Source organism: Sphaeramia orbicularis, unplaced genomic scaffold (assembly GCF_902148855.1).
Source record: "Sphaeramia orbicularis unplaced genomic scaffold, fSphaOr1.1, whole genome shotgun sequence".
Classification (NCBI taxonomy): Eukaryota; Metazoa; Chordata; class Actinopteri; order Kurtiformes; family Apogonidae; genus Sphaeramia; species Sphaeramia orbicularis.
This window is the reverse complement of record NW_021941671.1, coordinates 69,214-87,480: the sequence shown is the minus strand read 5'-3', so window position 1 is coordinate 87,480 and position 18,267 is coordinate 69,214. Positions and strand designations below refer to the sequence as shown.

The 18,267-nt window shown below is 47.3% G+C and overlaps 1 pseudogene; it reads right to left on the bottom strand.

The window, feature by feature from the left end:
- LOC115416769 (vacuolar protein sorting-associated protein 13D-like) overlaps positions 1–18,267 on the bottom strand; it is a 44,964-nt pseudogene that overhangs the window by 17,379 nt on the left and 9,318 nt on the right.

Genomic DNA, 18,267 nt, shown 5'->3' with positions numbered 1-18,267 from the left:
TGCTGAGATAATCCATCCACCTCAGGTGTGGCATATCAAGATCCTGATTAGACAGCAGGATTATTGCACAGGTGTGAGTTAGGCTGGCCACAATAAAAGGCCACTCTAAAATGTGCAGTTTTACTGTATTGGGTGGTCCAGGGGGGTCAGAAAACCAGTCAGTATTTGGTGTGACCACCATTTTCCTCGCACAGTCTTCTTCATGAATTCTCTGAAACAGCTTTGGAGATGGCTTATGGTAGAGAAATGAACATTCAATTCACAGGCAAAAGCTCTGGTGGAGATTCCTGAAGTCAGCATGCCAATTGCATATTCCCTCAAAACTTGTGACATCTGTGTATTGTGCTGTGTGATAAAACTGCACATTTTGGAGTGGCCTTTTATTGTGGCCAGCCTAAGGCACACCTACGCAAAAATCATGCTGTCTAATCAGCATCTTGATCTGCCACACCTGTGAGGTGGATGGATTATCTCAGCAAAGAAGTGTTCACTAACACAAATTTAGACCGATTTGTGAACAATATTGAGAGAAATAAACCTTGTGTGTACACAGAAAAAGTTTTAGATCTTTGAGTTCAGCTCATGAAAAATGGGAGCAAAAACAAAAGTGGTGCGTTTATATTTTTGTTCAGTGTACATATATATTATATATATATATATATATATACATACAGTACAGGCCAAAAGTTTGGACACACCTTCTCATTCTTTGCATTTTCTTTATTTTCATGACTATTTACATTGTAGATTCTCACTGAAGGCATCAAAACTATGAATGAACACATGTGGAATTTGTACTTAACAAAAAGTGTGAAATAACTGAAAACATCTCTTTATTCTAGTTTCTTCAAAGTAGCCACCCTTAGCTCTGATGACTGCCTTGCACACTCTTGGCATTCTCTTGATGAGCTTCCAGAGGTAGTCACCTGAAATGGTTTCCTAACAGTCTTGAAGAAATTCCCACAGATGCTTAGCACTTGTTGGCCCTTTTGCCTTCACTCTGCAGTCCAGCTCACCCCAAACCATCTCGATTGGGTTCAGGTCCGGTGACTGTGGAGGCCAGGTCATCTGGCGCAGCACTCCATCACTCTCCTTCTTGGTCAAATATCCCTCACACAGCCTGGAGGTGTGTTTGGGGTCATTGTCCTGTTGAAACATAAATGATGGTCCAACTAAACGCAAACCGGATGGAATGGCATGTCACTTCAGGATGCTGTGGTAGCCATGCTGATTCAGGTTGCCTTCACTCTTGAATAAACCCCCAACAGCGTCACCAGCAAAGCACCCCCACACCATCACACCTCCCCCTCCATGCTTCACGGTGGGAACCAGGCATGTAGCATCCATCCGTTCACCTTTTCTGCGTCGCACAAAGACACGGCGGTTGGATCCAAAGATCTGAAATTTGGACTCATCAGACCAAAGCACAGATTTCCACTGGTCTAATGTCCATTCCTTGGGTTTCTTGGCCCAAATAAATCTCTTGTGTTTGTTGCCTCTCCTGAGCAGTGGTTTCCTAGCAGCTGTTTGACCATGAAGTCCTGATTCACGCAGTCTCCTCTTAACAGTTGTTGTAGAGATGTGTCTGCTGCTAGAGCTCTGTGTGGTATTCATCTGGTCTCTAATCTGAGCTGTTAATTTGCGATTTCTGAGGCTGGTGACTCAGATGAACTTATCTTCAGCATCAGAGGTGACTCTTGGTCTTCCTTTCCTGGGGCGGTCCTCATGTGAGCCAGTTTCGTTGGAGCGCTTGATGGTTTTTGCGACTGCACTTGGGGACACATTCAAAGTTTTTGCAATTTTCCGGACTGACTGACCTTCATTTCTTAAAGTAATGATGGCCACTCGTTTGTCTTTACTTAGCTGATTGGTTCTCGCCATAATATGCATTCTAACAGTTGTCCAATAGGGCTGTCAGCTGTGCATCAACCTGACTTCTGCACAACACAACTGATGGTCCCAACCCCATCAATAAGGCAAGAAATTCCACTAAGTAACCCTGACAAGGCACAGCTATGAAGTGGAAACCATTTCAGGTGACTACCTCTGGAAGCTCATCAAGAGAATGCCAAGGGTGTGCAAGGCAGTCATCAGAGCTAAGGCTACTTTGAAGAAACTAGAATAAAGAGATGTTTTCAGTTATTTCACACTTTTTTGTTAAGTACATAATTCCACATGTGTTCATTTATAGTTTTGATGCCTTCAGTGAGAATCTACAATGTAAATAGTCATGAAAATAAAGAAAATGCGAAGAATGAGAAGGTGTCCAAACTTTTGGTCTGTACTGTATATATAAATATATATATATATATATATATATATATATATATATAGCACTGTTTGGACACTCAAAGACACTTCTATAGCTGATGTCTGGGTTCCAGCAAATATATATGAACCTCCTCCTCTCCCCCCTCCAAACTCTCATGCTGCGTTTCCACTATGTGGTATCGACTCGACTCGGCCTTTTAACGTTTCCATTATGAAAAAGGACCTTGAATCCGGTACCTGGCACTAGTTTTTTGGTCTCTCCTCCACTGAGGTTCCAGGACTGGGGACCAGATATTAAAAGGTGACACTGTGTAAATCTGTCAGTAGGTGAATCCACATGATGACAGTCTGTAAAACTACGCCATGGTTTGTCCAGGAGGTTCAGACGCAAACATTCAGCAGGAGTTTGACCAGACAACAGGCAACCAGTGAGTTTATCAGCAACTGTGAGCAGAGCACACAGAAGGAACGCACCGCATCGCTATGATGATCAGGTACTGGAAAGTGGGTAGTATCCTGGAATGGAAAAGGTCTGGAATAGGACCTGGTACCAGAGTGGAGTCGGTTCCATGCAGTGGAAATGCAGCATTACTGTACCTGAGGTGCTGGGGGTCCAGGGGGGTCAGGGGGGTCAGGGGGGCCCTTCTGAGGGTCTGATCTGGACGTTGGGGGCTGTGGTTTTTGCAGGGTGAACCCTGTGGAGGCTGGGGGGCTCCTGGTGGTGCTCTTGGGGGGGTCTGGGGCCTTGTCCTCCTCAGGACTCCTCTCTGTTGCCCTCCTCACATGCTCCTTTTAATGGAACACACAGATTAAATTAAACACAGACAACAACAACATGTTCAGTCCAGTCCCAGTCCTAGTCCAGTCCGGTGCCATCCAGTCCTAGACCTGTCCTAGTCCAGTCCCAGACCAATCCTGTTCCAGTTCTGTCCCAGTCCAGTCCTGTCCCAGCCCAGTCCAGTCCAGTCCAGTCCTGTCCCAGTCCTGTTCCAGTTCTGTCCCAGTCCAGTCCAGTCCTGTCCCAGTCCTGTCCCAGCCCAGTCCAGTCCAGTCCAGTCCAGTCCAGTCCTGTCCCAGTCCTGTCCCAGTCCTGTTCCTGTCCAGTCCAGTCCAGTCCTAGTCTAGTCCATCCTATTCCAGTTCTGTGCCAGTCCAGTCCAGTCCACATCCATCCTGCTGACACTGTCGTAAACATCAGACCCTTTTCTAGTCACACTTTAACACTGATCAACAATTATAGCTGTCAATCATGTATGTAAGCCCGCCCACTGACAGCTTCTGTGTCGGGCCCAGAACCACAGCATCCACTGAAGTGACCACATATGGTCAAAGGCAGTGATGTCACTGACAGACACCAGTATGTACCTTCAGTCCCATGGTCCTATTGAACTCACTGATTCAACAGGAGGATCGAACCACATTACACCCAATGAGGAGGCTGGAAAGAAGGGAGTGGGCTGGACATTTACACATGACCCCGCCTCCGCGTAAAGGTCATGTTCAACCACATGTTCAGACAGACTCAGACCGGCACCTCTGTTCACTCAGTAACTGAGGCTCCACCCACAGGTCTGAGGCTCTGCCCACGGGAGGTCTAAGGCTCTGCCCATAGCAGGTCTGAAGGCACAGTTCAGATTTAGGACCGCATATGAAAGTGGTCCGGGTCAGATTAGTGCTGTTCAGACTGTCTGTAACAGATCAGATCCAGGTCACATGTGTGAACGGAGCCTTTTCCACAGCACACACACACCACACACACACACACACACACACACACACATGCATGCACACACACACACACGCTCAGTACCTGGTAATGGGTTGGATCCTTGTATGAGTTTGCATGCAGGATCAGATTCTTCACAAGAAAACATAAATGTAGGAGACAGACTGAGACCATCACTGAGCTACTGTTAATGCATCCACAATACATGGAACAGAAACAGTCCTCTGTCCTCACAGTAGTCTGTCCTCACAGTCAAAGCTTGTCCACCCACATGTCCTACAGACTGTTTGGACACATCTGTTCCGTCCTACTGAAGACATGCTACAGGTGTCTGTTCATCTGTCCATGGGTCTTAGATGATGGAAGGATGCGCCTCACACTGTGGTTCTGCTGATGTTCTCCACAGTAAATGGGTCCAAGAACATCAGCAGAACCTCAAATATTCACACATTTAACTGAAGTCAGACAACGACCAGTGAACGTGTTAATGATGGAAATAAACAGGATCAGGCAACAATGGATTCATTTAACACCTGACATGAAGAAAAGAACTGAGAAAAGAACTGAAGGATGAGTTAAAGCAACACTGTGGAGGTTTGGGTCCTTCAGACTTTGTGTTCAGGTCCTTTGGGTGGACTGTAGGGGGACGCCAGCAGGACCAGGTCCATGGTGTTATTTTAACTCTATCTGGTGTCTGTTTGTGCCTTTGCAGGAGGACAGGTGGTAGTGTTAAAAGAATCCAGTGTTAAATGAATGCAATGTTGTTAGAGAATGGGGGGGGGGCAGTGGGTGGACATGCCGCTGGACTCACCAGAGCAGGGACAAAGGCATGGACCATGGTCAGTTTCTCTACCTTGTCTTTGAGGAGAAGGTCCCGTATGTCCCCGCCCAGGAACTGGTTCTGTACCTTCAGCTGGCCCAGGTTGGCCACGATGACCCTGGAGGACCGGGAACTTTCTGGGACCAGGATGACCGGTGCCCCGGCCTCGATGTCCAGCAGAACCCTGGAGGCCCGCTGGGGCTGGTCCCGGATCTGTAGAGGTAGAACACAGACTGATAAGGACTGGACCACACTGTCCATCTGACCATCTGTCCGCCTGTCCATCTGTCCACCTGTCCACCTGTCCATCTATCCACCTGTCCACCTGTCCACCTATCCACCTATCCACCTGTCCATCTGTCCACCTGTCCACCTGTCCATCTTTCCACCTGTCCAAATGTCCACTTGCCCAACTGTCCATCTGTCCACCTGTTTGACATTTGGGTCTTTAAGGGTTACAGGTGGACATTTGGGTCTTTAAGGGTCTTTAAGGTGGACTTACAGCCTGTCCCTCCATGGCGGCCCTCTGTCTTCCCAGGACATCCTGCAGTTGGGTGAAGTGTTGGATGAAGGCCACCACCTCAGCCTGGAACCGCTGAGTGTGGACGTAGTGGACGGAGGCCATCTTCATACACACCCTGATGTCACACTCCCTGTCCAGGTGCGGATCAGGATGGCCGTACCTGGACACACCAGAACCAACCAGAACCAACCTCTGTTCAGTTCACTGAGGACATGGGCAGCACTGCTTCACCAATGACATCACAATAACATTAGGTCCAAATATGAAAACAGGGGGGTCAAACATGCGGACCAGGAGCAAAATCCAGCCCACCAAAGGGTCCAGTCCAGCCCACAAAGGGTCTGGTCTGGTCCATCAAAGGGTCCGGTCTGCATGGTACCGGCTCGACTTGACTTGTCCTTTTGCATTTCCATTACGAAAACAGACCTGGACTCTGGTACCTGGTTCCAGTTTTTTGGAATCTGGTACCTGGTACTAGTTTTTGGACTCTGGTACCTGGTTCTAGTTTTTTGGAATCTGGTACCTGGTACTAGTTTTTTGGTATCACCTCCACTGAGGTTCCAGGACTGGGGACCAGATACTAAAGGTGACACTGTGTAAACACTGCAGACCTCTGATTGGTCAGAGTGGTGTGTGTGCCCCGCCCTTTTCCAGTAAATCTGTCAGTAGGTGAATCTACATGATGACAGTCTGTAAAAGTACACCATGGTTTGTCCAGGAGGTTCAGACGCAAAAATTCAGGAGGAGTTTGACGAGACAACAGGCAACCAGTGAGTTTATCAGCGACTCTGAGCAGACGACACAGAAGTAATGCACCGCATCGCTATGACGACCAGGTACTGGAAAGTGGGGAGTATCCTGTACACTTGTCTCTCACTGTAACGCAGTTCACCTTTCGTGGCCTCCCTGTTTGTGGATTTTTTTTTAGTGCAATTTTGCATGCTTTTTTTTTTTACAGCATATGAACGCGCATTGTGTTCTGTGTCCTGATTGGCTAAGGGACCGTAGACCATTGTCAGTCACTCTCCTCCGTGCCGTGTCTCCTGTACAGTACAGAATGCGTTCTTCTGCCACATTTACATAAATGTTCGATTTCTAGCAGTGTGACTCTGAAGTGCTGTATGTTTGACAGTTTTCTCCCCGACAAAACCCACAATGTTGACGAAACTTTCTGCAACGACAAAGGCACCTGCGGTCGCACCCAAAAGGCAGAGGAAGATGCTAACCATCGCACAAAAGTTGGAATTCTGGATACGCTGAAGGAAGGGAGAAGTTACACGGCTGTAGGGCACCATTACGGAATAAAGTGTATAAAGTGTGTGGTGAGGGGTTTTACAGCCTTAAAACTATATAATAATTGTAAAAAATAAAGCTGACTACTTTGCGGATTTCGCCTATTGCAGGTTATTTTTAGAACATAACCCTCGCGATAAACGAGGGATCACTGTAATGGAAACGGTCTGGAATAGGACCTGGTACCAGAGTCCTCTAATGGAAACGGTCTGGAATAGGACCTGGTACTAGAGTCCTGTACTGGAAACGGTCTGGAATAGGACCTGGTACCAGAGTGGAGTGGAGTCGAGCCGGTTCCATGTAGTGGAAAGGCGGCATTAGTCAACAGACACAGAGTTGGCTGACATGTCGGTCAGATCCCTGGAACTCCTTGTGTTTCTGCGGTGCCTACTTGTGGATGTTGAAGACCAGGCCTCTCCTCCTCGGTGGTGAAGCGTTCTTGGTACAAATCTCCGTGCGGCGTCAGGTCACTAAGGGACAAACTTCCTAAACTGCCCTGCAGTGCCAGATCTCCCTCTGAAAAGTGTAAACAAAACACTGTCTTTCATTATTTTGTTTTGCACGGCTCATTTCATCCAATTAAAAAATAAACTTTCATACGCACCCAACATTTCCAAGTGAGCCGATAACTTTGAAACACTGGCTCGGGCAAGTTCATTCAGTTTCTTGTTCACACGAGAGTCAAAGAGTGAACCTGAGAATGAAAAAGCAGACGCTGACACAAGATGAAAAACAAACCACACAAACCCACTTCACAGGAAGTAGATTTACAGACAAGCCCCACTGCATAGGAAGTAAATTTACAAAGGACCCCACTGCACAGGAAGTAGATTTACTGAGGACCCCACTGCACAGGAAGTAAATTTACAAAGGACCCCACTGCACAGGAAGTAGATTTACAGACAAGCCCCACTGCACAGGAAGTAGATTTACAGAGGACCGAACTGAGGCAGCTCTGATTGGATGAACAGTTCAGTTCACAAACACCATCAGACAGAGGCGATGAATGGTACAACTGTGGCCTTTTAGTTGAAGATGGTTGGACCGCAGAGTTACTTTGACGGACAGTTGGAGTTTGTCTTTGAAGCTAGAACACAGGCTCAAGTTCTGCTGCATCAAGAAAAACCTGACATTTGCTTCTAAACACATGATATATGTGTGAAAGCCTCAGAAGGCATTAACCGTTAGCCTAATGCATTAACCGTTAGCCTAATACATGAACTGTTAGCCTAATACATGAACCATTAGCCTAATGCATGAACCGTTAGCCTAATGCATTAACCGTTAGCCTAATGCATTAACCGTTAGCCTAATGCGTTACCCGTTAGCCTAATGCGTTACCCGTTAGCCTAATCCATTAACGTTAGCCTAATGTGTTACCCGTTAGACTAATGCATTAACCATTAGTCTAATTCATGAACCGTAGCCTAATGTGTTACCTGTTAGCCTAATGCATTAACCGTTAGCCTAATGCATTAACCGTTAGCCTAATGCATTAACTGTTAGCCTAATGTGTTACCCGTTAGACTAATGCATTAACCATTAGTCTAATACATGAACTGTTAGCCTAATGCATGAACCGTTAGCCTAATATATGAACCGTTGGCCTAATGCATTAACTGTTAGCCTAATACATGAACCATTAGCCTAATGCATTAACTGCTAGCCTAATGCATTAACTGTTAGCCTAACGCTCATCACTACTGATAGTTTGTGGCTGCTTCTACACGCCTTAAGGACAGAAGTGCCACCACAGCTCCAGCGGTTCTCCCTTGTGCGTTCTATCAGTTTATTATCCTCTATTTCAGGAGTCGAACGACTGAAAACGTTCACGTTGGATTCATGAGGAACTGGATCATTCCCATTAGTCAGCTAGTTTCAGTGGAAGGATATTGGCCCGAACCCAATTCACCCCTTGGCCCTCCCCCTAACCCCGACCCCTTTGGCCCTACCTCTTTAAACTCCATTCTAAGGGACAGTGGTGTAAACATTCCTCTCTGAAATGGTCCAACCCTTCAGTGTGTTCTGGTTGGCATTAGTGTGGTTTGTGGTCTATAGTGGTAAACAGATGTCATTAGTGTGGTGGTTTGTGGTCTATAGTGGTAAACAGATGTCATTAGTGTGGTGGTTTGTGGTCTATAGTGGTAAACAGATGTCCAAAGCCCATGGAACACAGACAGTTCCAGCTGCTGCCCACATGGAGAATTATGTCCCAAACAAAGTTACATCTGTTTATAGTGACATTGATGACTGATGATGACGGAACAGGTCTGGAAGGGTTGGACCATTTCAACCACTACCCCTTAGAACTGGGATTAAAGGGAGAGGGGCCAGGAGGTGAATTGGGATTGGGCCTTTGCTTATGCGGGCACATTCCCAGCATCTCAGGGCAGGGGATACTCCTGACTTCTGGATAATTTTGAAAACCAACTTCAAACTCTTTCCAAACTGATATGAGGCAGGTCCGTTAAAAACACACTGTTCGTTTCTGCTTCCTGTGGACTTGAAGACTCCTTCCCACAGAATTCCGTTCAGGATGCAAAAGGCCCACATGCCTACCTTTAGGTCCACTTTGGTGTTGACGACTTCTGTGACCTCTTCGTCACTCATGTCAGGCTCACACAGTAGATGTCTCGGCGCAGGTTGTGAGGACACTGTGGGTACCTTTACTGCGTGGTTATTGGCTGTGGAGCCAATGCCAAAAAAGTCTAGGATGACCACCCACGTCTGTAATGTGATTAAGACGTCAAGGCAGTTAAAGTCGACGTCCACACTTCGCCCCACACTGCCGTAGCGCATTTTGAACTCAGGGTGGTTTTGGTCCACCAGTAGCACGCTGATATGAACTAATGAGTTATCGAAGTCTGGGGGAGGCTGTGCAGACGGTATAGAGTGGGTAGGTGAGGGCGGTGGAGTACTGGGACAATCTGGGCCCCTCTTAGGTTTGCGGCTGTTAGCTGAAGGGGTGCTCGGATGCCTCTGGTAGAGCTGGAAGACATTCTGGGCCTCCTCCATATGGGAAGGCAATGAGCGGCATGTCTGGGCACAAGGCATTGGATGCAGACGGACAGCTTTGAGAGAGGTACTCCTTCGGACTCAGCGAGGAGGGTTTGGGAGCTCCGCGGGACACCATTAAATGTTTGTACTTGGACTTGGGGTTCTGCTCTAAGAGGTCTTCCATGAGCAGTGAGCGTAGAGCCAGCTCAACTGCCAGTAAGTGAGGATGGTCTTTGGTAAAGTCTCCTTCCAGGTCTTGGAAGCACAGGCTAACTAAGCCCTGGGCCTTGGGTGAGGTCAGCACTGAGCTGAACCTGCAGTTCTGCCACATGTAAGGTGACTCTGAGCTGAGTGAACGACGACGGAGAGGGCAGAGGGAGGTTGTGGGACTGTAAAGACAAGGCGCGGACAGTGACGAGTGAGAAAACTGATGTAGGGAGGGTCCCTTGTGAAGAGTCCTCCCTGGGGGTCAGGAAAGCGGTGAGGTCTGGTGGAGGAAGGCGTCGGTGGTGGGGGTGTGGGCGGCTGGCTCGGAGTGACGCGATGTTCCTCGATCAAGGACAGGTTGTCCAGAGTCTGCAAGACTTGTTCGTACACAGGCTTGCACAGGAACACCTGGTGTGAAACAGTCCGATATTGATGCAGTTAATGATCAGCATCTGTAAATACTCAAACACCAAAACTGGAACTGATATGGGACCACACAGTGCCGTTGTGCCCAGAAGTTTTGGCAATCACATACATTTAGTTTTCACAAGGTTTGCTATGTCTGTTGATTTTTTTTTTTTTTTTGCAATTTTTTTCCATATGGTTCTGAGGCACACCGACAATTAGTCACATTTTATAAGTTTAAAAACTTTCATCAGCAAATATATCTAAGTTATGCATCAAGTCAATTTGTGTCACTGCCACAACCGTATATTTAAACTGATTTTTTGACTTAAGCATCTAATACTTAGTTCAACTTCAGCAAGAAGCTGACTTTGGCGTGCTTCCTCTAGGGCTGAGCAATAGAACGATAACTACAAAAACAGTTTTTAAATAGTGATATAGGGTACAGTTTTTCTTTCTGCGATTACACGTACCTGAACAGGGTTGACAAATTTCCCCTCAATTCTCAGTAAACCTGTGCTCCTGCAGGACTCCACCGAGGTCAGGAGGGTACACTGCATGTCCTCACCAATGGGAATTTTCTCCAGGGAGAACTGTATGGTGGTGTCTTGAGTATATGAAAAGCTAAAAACAAAATAATAGGCCAGTAAAAAACATAAGTATGTTACCAAGAACACAGTGTTTAGAAAATGTCATCTGCACAAACAGAACCTTGTGTACTGCATCATATTTAAGTTCTCACCTTTTCCACGGTTGAGGGATTCAAAGAAGTCATGACGTGTGAACTGCGGTTCATTCTGACCGACTTCACCGTTGACTGACATTAGCGTGGAGCTCGGAGTGGTATCACCTCTGGGTGCCTTTTTCAAAATCAAATGACTCATGTTGAGTGAATAGAGGCGAATGTCCTTCACCAACACCTGCAACCTCTCACCTTCAGTGTCTTGGCCAGTGACAAAGTTCTGGATTGTTATGCTTCCCAAATGTCCAACCAGGAGCTCAGGGTGTCCAGGTTTACGGGGAATGGACACAACTGGGGATTCTATGCTGATGTCCAGGGTTAGCTTCACCAAAAATGTGTCTAAGCTAGCTTCAGCTTCCTCTATGGGGTCATCCTCCTCATCCTCAAATGGATAAGTCCAGGTCTGACTCTGAGTGCGGGCTCTCCGCGAGGGAGTCTCAAAGAGCGACACCATGCCACTGTATTCTGCTGTCTTTGTAGCCAGAACTGTTGACACTTTGGTGGCGGCGCTTTTCAACATGGAACGAAAATTGTCTTCAACCTCATTGGCAGATAGAGTCAGCTCCTTTAGAAACTTGGCCGAATGGTTGTAGTGTAAAGATGCCATTTGAAGGAGCAGAGAACACTCTCCTTGGGATTTCTCTAAAAAGCGGAAATTTAAAGCTTCTGAGGGAGAACCCCCCACGTCACCAAGGAATGATAATCCGCCAACGCTTGAGGAGCTGTCTTCTACGCTGCCGATGCTGACCACAAATTGGCTTCGGCCTCCGTCCTGAGTCAGGTCCAGCAACTGCATCGACCCCAGGGAACCGTTGACATCCATCCGACTGCCCATGGACACGTTGATCTTTGTACCGTGATGCTGGCTGTGGCGATCTTCAGCCCCTTCTTCTCTGCACCTAGGACAGTGCCGGTGGACACAGTTCGAAGGAGTAGCAGGTTAAGGCGATGGATCTCCACAGTTAGCTCTTTGTTCTGATCGTAGGTTGCCTGATAGGTCCCCTCCTCTTCCTCACTGACAGGCTGTGATGGATTTTGTTGAGCTGCTGATGCCAATATGTTATCTTCTTTGGGGAAAGACTTTTGGAGGAACTTGAGCAGCTCCACCATGGTTTCAGGATTGAGAATAATGTCTAGATTGTTGACTTGCATGGTAGTTACTTGAAGGGAGCTGTCCAGATTCATGGAGGGGCAGTCTGAGTTTACAAATTGGTACTCAAGTTTAATGAGGGCATCTTGGTCTTTGAGAAATGAACTAAAGGGAGTGATTGTGTCCAAGGGCATCCCAGTTGACGGCTCAACATGATGACTCTGATGATGATCAGGAGACTTCCCATCAGATGACATTGGGGATGATGGATGGCTCTCCTTCAAGCTGCCTGTGGGTATGTCAAAACTCAGATGCTTATGGGAAGCCACCAGGAGGTCAAAGTCTGAGCCGTAAGTTTGTAATGTATCCACCAGCAGAAGGCCGTGGACGGTCAGGGAGACCTCAGCGTCATACGGTCGCTTGACGAAATGTGCGTTTGTGCCAAAAACCTTAAGAACAGATATGTAGCGGCCATCACTCTCCACACCGAGCTGCATGTAGTTGATGTTGAATTCAGCCAAAAGTAGACGCGATTCCACCAGGACCTCCCGTGTGTGCTGCTCTAAAGTCATTACGCTCTGAGTGAGATTCTTGGCTGAACCCTGCAGCTTCCAGGAGCTGTCTTCCCTCTGAAAGATCTTGTCATGACGAAGAGTGAGAGGATCTGGAGACCTTAAATCTGAGCCTTTGTTTTGGCCTTTGTCACTTTCACCGGCTGGACTGCTCAGCCTCGCCAGACAATTCCTGAGAGCGGACATTTTCTCAAAGTTAATATGAACCTTGAGGTCCGGCAGGGTTCCTGACAGCACGGCCCCGGGGAGCTGGGGATCGGATGTGTAGCGCAGCCTCTGTTCTAACTGTAGCAGCACATTGAACTTCTCCACCACATGGGTAGGCCCCACCTCACTTTCCTGAAGGTGTTTCCAATTGTCCTTGTAACGACCAACCATTATCTGCAGATCCTTAAAAGACATGGAGTATTTTTCATAGAGCTTTCTGCTGTAGGGATGTGTACTCTCTGGATATTTTAGGCCTGGAAGTTCAGGGCTTTTCAGTTGTTCTTTCAAAGGCACGTCCAGTTCAGGAGGCGGAGACTCTGGTGGCGTGGCAAGGGGAGTCTGATACTCATCATCACTCATGTCTTCTCCATCACGTTGAGTAGCTTTGGAGTTGGTCTTAGTGTCATCTTTACAAGAAACAAATGATCAGCTGAATTAGAAACGATGTCAAAGTAAAACATTAAGTGTTACCTTTTGGATATTTTGGGATAAAATGCTGTGGTTGGTAGGTACCTTGAAAGTTTGTGAGAAGAATCCTCCCTAAATCAACAACAACAAGCACTGGATCCCCTGACTGGAAGTCGTCAGGGAAATGACCTGAGGGGCACAGATGTCCAGTTTCATGGTCCAGCGTTTACTGTTCTCCTACAAAAAAATAACGACATGAGTGAAATCCGCAAAGAATTCAACTCCAAGTACGTCCTGTCATCGTGTGGTAAATGGAGCTTACAATAAACTCTCCCACAAGGAGCTGGTCGATGGTTTGTCGAATCTCTGCCTTGGTCTGCATCTTCAGCTTATTGTACTGCCTCCGAGCAGCCTCCGCTACTCTGAGCTCCAGCTCAGACTGGTACCCAAAACCTACAGAGCCAACATTTAAGGAGTCACTCCAACACTGAAGGAACCACTTGACATCCACCTGGCTATGGGACAGACTTAGGCTAGACCAGAGTGAACTGAGTTTAGGATGTGTTTAGTCAAACGCTCAGATCGTGTCGAAAGGTATACATGCACTTTTCTAGTTGGACTTGAGATCAAACTGGTCTGAATGTGGAACCTGAACTTAAACCAGTTCAACACCCTTGACTGTTAATATCTTCAGTGTCATTTTGACACTTTGCATCTTCATCCCACACACTGAACTGAACCCCTCAGTGGGCCGGTTTTGGCCCCCAGGCCTTATGTTTGACAGCCCTGCTCTAGATAATCCAGAGAATTCAGATGTACACCTGTGTCTAAACTCGTCTGCAGATGTACCTGAGGTGTGGACTCTGCCTTTGTAGAAGAACTCCGTCACTTTCTTGATGGCCTGTGGGTTGTAGATGATGTTCAATGGACTGGTGTTCACTTCCAGCTTCCTCTCAAACTTGGACCTCATAGGGTTTCGTTCATAAATCATTTCAAACACTGGTGACGAAGAACAGTCTGCACTGCAACCTGTCAACAAAACAACAACACACTTCAGCCACAGCTGGAGGGTTCAGGGGGCAATGCCGCTAGGGTTCAGTAGGGTTCAGGGGGCAACACCGCTAGGGTTCAGGGGGCAATACCGCTAGGGTTCAGGGGACAACACCGCTAGGGTTCAGGGGACAACACCGCTAGGGTTCAGGGGACAACACCGCTAGGGTTCAGGGCAACACCACTAGGGTTCAGTAGGGTTCAGGGTGCAACACCGCTAGGGTTCAGGGGGCAACACCGCTAGGGTTCAGTAGGGTTCAGGGGGCAACACCGCTGGGGTTCAGGGGGCAATACCGCTAGGGTTCAGTAGGGTTCAGGGGGCAACACCGCTAGGGTTCGGGGGGTAACACCGCTAGGGTTCAGGGGACAACACCGCTAGGGTTCAGGGGGTAACACCTTTAGGGTTCAGGGTGCAACACCGCTAGGGTTCAGGGGGCAACACCGCTAGGGTTCAGTAGGGTTCAGGGGGTAACATCGCTAGGGTTCAGGTGACAACACCGCTAGGGTTCAGGGGTAACACCTTTAGGGTTCAGGGTGCAACACCACTAGGGTTCAGTAGGGTTCAGGGTGCAACACCGCTAGGGTTCAGGGGCAATACCGCTAGGGTTCAGGGGGTAACACCGCAAGGGTTCAGGGGGCAACACCGTTAGGGTTCAGGGGGTAACACCAGGGTTCAGGGTGCAACACCACTAGGGTTCAGTAGGGTTCAGGGGGCAACACCGTTAGGGTTCAGGGGGCAACACCGTTAGGGTTCAGGGGGCAACACCGTTAGGGTTCAGGGGGCAACACTGTTAGGGTTCAGGGGGCAACACCGTTAGGGTTCAGGGGCAACACCGTTAGGGTTCAGGTGGTTCAGTTAGGTGGTGAATGTTCCCTTAGTAAAGGTAAAGGTGGTTACCTGAGCTGCTGCTGAACTGTCCAGATGGTTGATTTATGGCAACAACAACTTTGTCCTGAAACAAGTGAAGAAGGTTTAAGAGATTAAAGACGGGAGTCCATCAGATAAAGACAGTGTACAGAACCCCTTACATGTTCCACTCTTTGTTCTATTACAGTCAACAGTGGAACAGACAGTCTACAGAACTCCTTAAATGTTCCACTCTTTTCTATTACAGTCAACAGTTGAATAGACAGTCTACAGAACCCATTAAATGTTCCACTCTTTGTTCTATTACAGTCAACCGTGGAACAGACAGTCTACAGAACCCCTTAAATGTGCCACTCTGTTTTCTATTAAAGTCAACAGTGGAACAGACTGTCTACAGAACCCCTTAAATGTTGCACTCTGTGTTCTATTACAGTCAACCGTGAAACAGACAGTCTACAGAACCCCTTAAATGTTCCACTCTTTACTCTATTACAGTCAACAGTGGAACAGACAGTCTACAGAACCCCTTAAATGTTCCACTCTTTTCTATAACAGTCAACAGTGGAACAGACAGTGTACAAAACCCCTTAAATGTTCCACTCCGTGCTCTATTACAGTCAACAGTGGAACAGACAGTCTGAAGAACCCCTTAAATGTTCCACTCTGTGTTCTATACAGTCAACAGTGGAACAGACAGCCTCATTGACACTCACTGTTTTAGGAGAAACCAGGACAGGGAAGATGGAGTCCTGGGTGGTCAGGTCCCTGAGGAACAACCCCCCCAGTCTGACCGACAGCAGGGAGGACTCTGAGCGAGGGAGGGACTCCACCATGACCTGCACCCCTGGGGAGGACAAAAAGGACACAAGAGTGGGTCAACTGGGTCAAGGAGACACAAGTGGGTCAACTGAGTCAAAGAGGAGACACAATAGGGTCAACTGGGTCAAGGAGACACAGGTAGGTCAAAGAACAGAGGGGACACAAGTCAAAAAGGACATTAAACAGGGTTAGGAACAGGGTTAAGAACAGGTTTATTTTAAATCTGGTTTACCTGAAAACTCCAGCTGGATGACCCCGCTCTCATGCATGGCACCCCCCCTCCTGTCCTGGTGGAACAGGGTCACCGCCCCCTTCTCCAGTAAAAACTCCAGGCGGGCGAACAGGTGGTCCCTTCTGGTGAAGGTGTTCAGAGTGTGAGAGTCCTCCAGGGGGTCGAACAGGTCCTCTGTCTCTGCTGGACAGCACAGATAACACTGGTGAATAACACTGCGGAAGAACACTGACGAACAACACTGATGAATAATACTGAGGAAGAACACTGAGGACCAACACGATGAACAACACTGATGAATAACACTGAGGAACAACACTGAGGAAGAACACTGAGGACCAACACTGATGAACAACACTGATGAGTAACACTGAGGAACAACACTAATGAACAACTGAGGAACAACACTGAGGACCAACACTGATGAACAACACTGAGGACCAACACAGGTGAACAACACTGATGAACAACACCCAGCACAGATCACACTGATGAATAACACTGAGGAACAACACTGAGGAAGAACACTGATGAACAACACCCTGCACAGATCACACTGATGAACAACACTGATGACCAACACTAAGGAACAACACTGATGACCAACACCAATGAACAACACTGATGACCAACACTGAGGAACACCACTGATAAACAACACTGCCGAACACACAAATGAACAACACTGATAAACAACACTGAGGACCAACAATGATGGAAAAAACTGAGGACCAACACTAATGAACAACACTGGTGAACAACACTGATGAACAACACTGATAAACAACACTGATGAACAACACTGTCGAACAACACAAATGAACAACACTGAGGACCAACACTGAGGACCAACAATGACAAACAACACTGAGGACCAACACTGAGGAACAACACTGATGAACGACACCCAGTAAAGATCACACTGATGAACAACACTGAGGACCAACACTGATGAACAACACCCAGCACAGATCACACTGAGGAACAACACTGAGGACCAACACCCAGCACACACAAGAGCTTAGACACCCCACAGAGCATTTCAATTAGAGCCAACTGAATCAGACTGAACACAAACAGTTACATCAGACTGAACACCACCAGTTGAATGTGACTGAACACTTACAGTTGAATCAGATTGAATACCACCAGCTGAATGTGACTGAACACTAACAGTTGAATCAGATTGAATACCAACAGTTGAATCAGACTGAACACCAACATTTGAATGTGACTGAACACCAACAGTTGACTCAGACTGAACACCAACAGTTGAATCAGACTGAACACCACCAGTTGAATTTGACTGAACACCACCAGTTGAATGTGACTGAACACCACCAGTTGAATGTGACTGAACACCACCAGTTGAATCGGACTGAACACCAACAGTTGAATCAGACTGAACACCACCAGTTGAATCAGATTGAACACCATCAGTTGAATCAGACAGAACACCACCAGTTGAATCAGACTGAACACCTCTAGTTGAATCTGACTGAACACCACCAGTTGAATCAGATGAACACCACCAGTTGAATCAGACTGAACACCAGCAGTTGAATGGAATTGAACACCCCCAGCTGAATCAAACTGAACTCCAGCAGTTGAATGTGACTGAACACCAGCAGTTGAATGGAATTGAACACCACCAGTTCAATGGAACTGAACACCACCAGTTCAATGGAACTGAACACCACCAGTTGAATCAGACTGAACCCCACCAATTAAATCAGACTGAACCCTACTAGTTGAATCAGATTGAACACCACCAGTTGAATCAGATTGAACACCACCAGTTGAATCAGACTGAACACCACCAGTTGAATCTGATTGAACAACACCAGTTGAATCAGACTGAACACCACCAGTTGAATGGAACTGAACACCACCAGTTGAATTCGACTGAACACCACCAGTTGAATGTGACTGAACACCAGCAGCTGAATGGAACTGAACACCACCAGTTGAATATGACTGAACACCACCAGTTGAATGGAATTGAACACCACATGCTGTAGTTATAAAAGTGCGTCG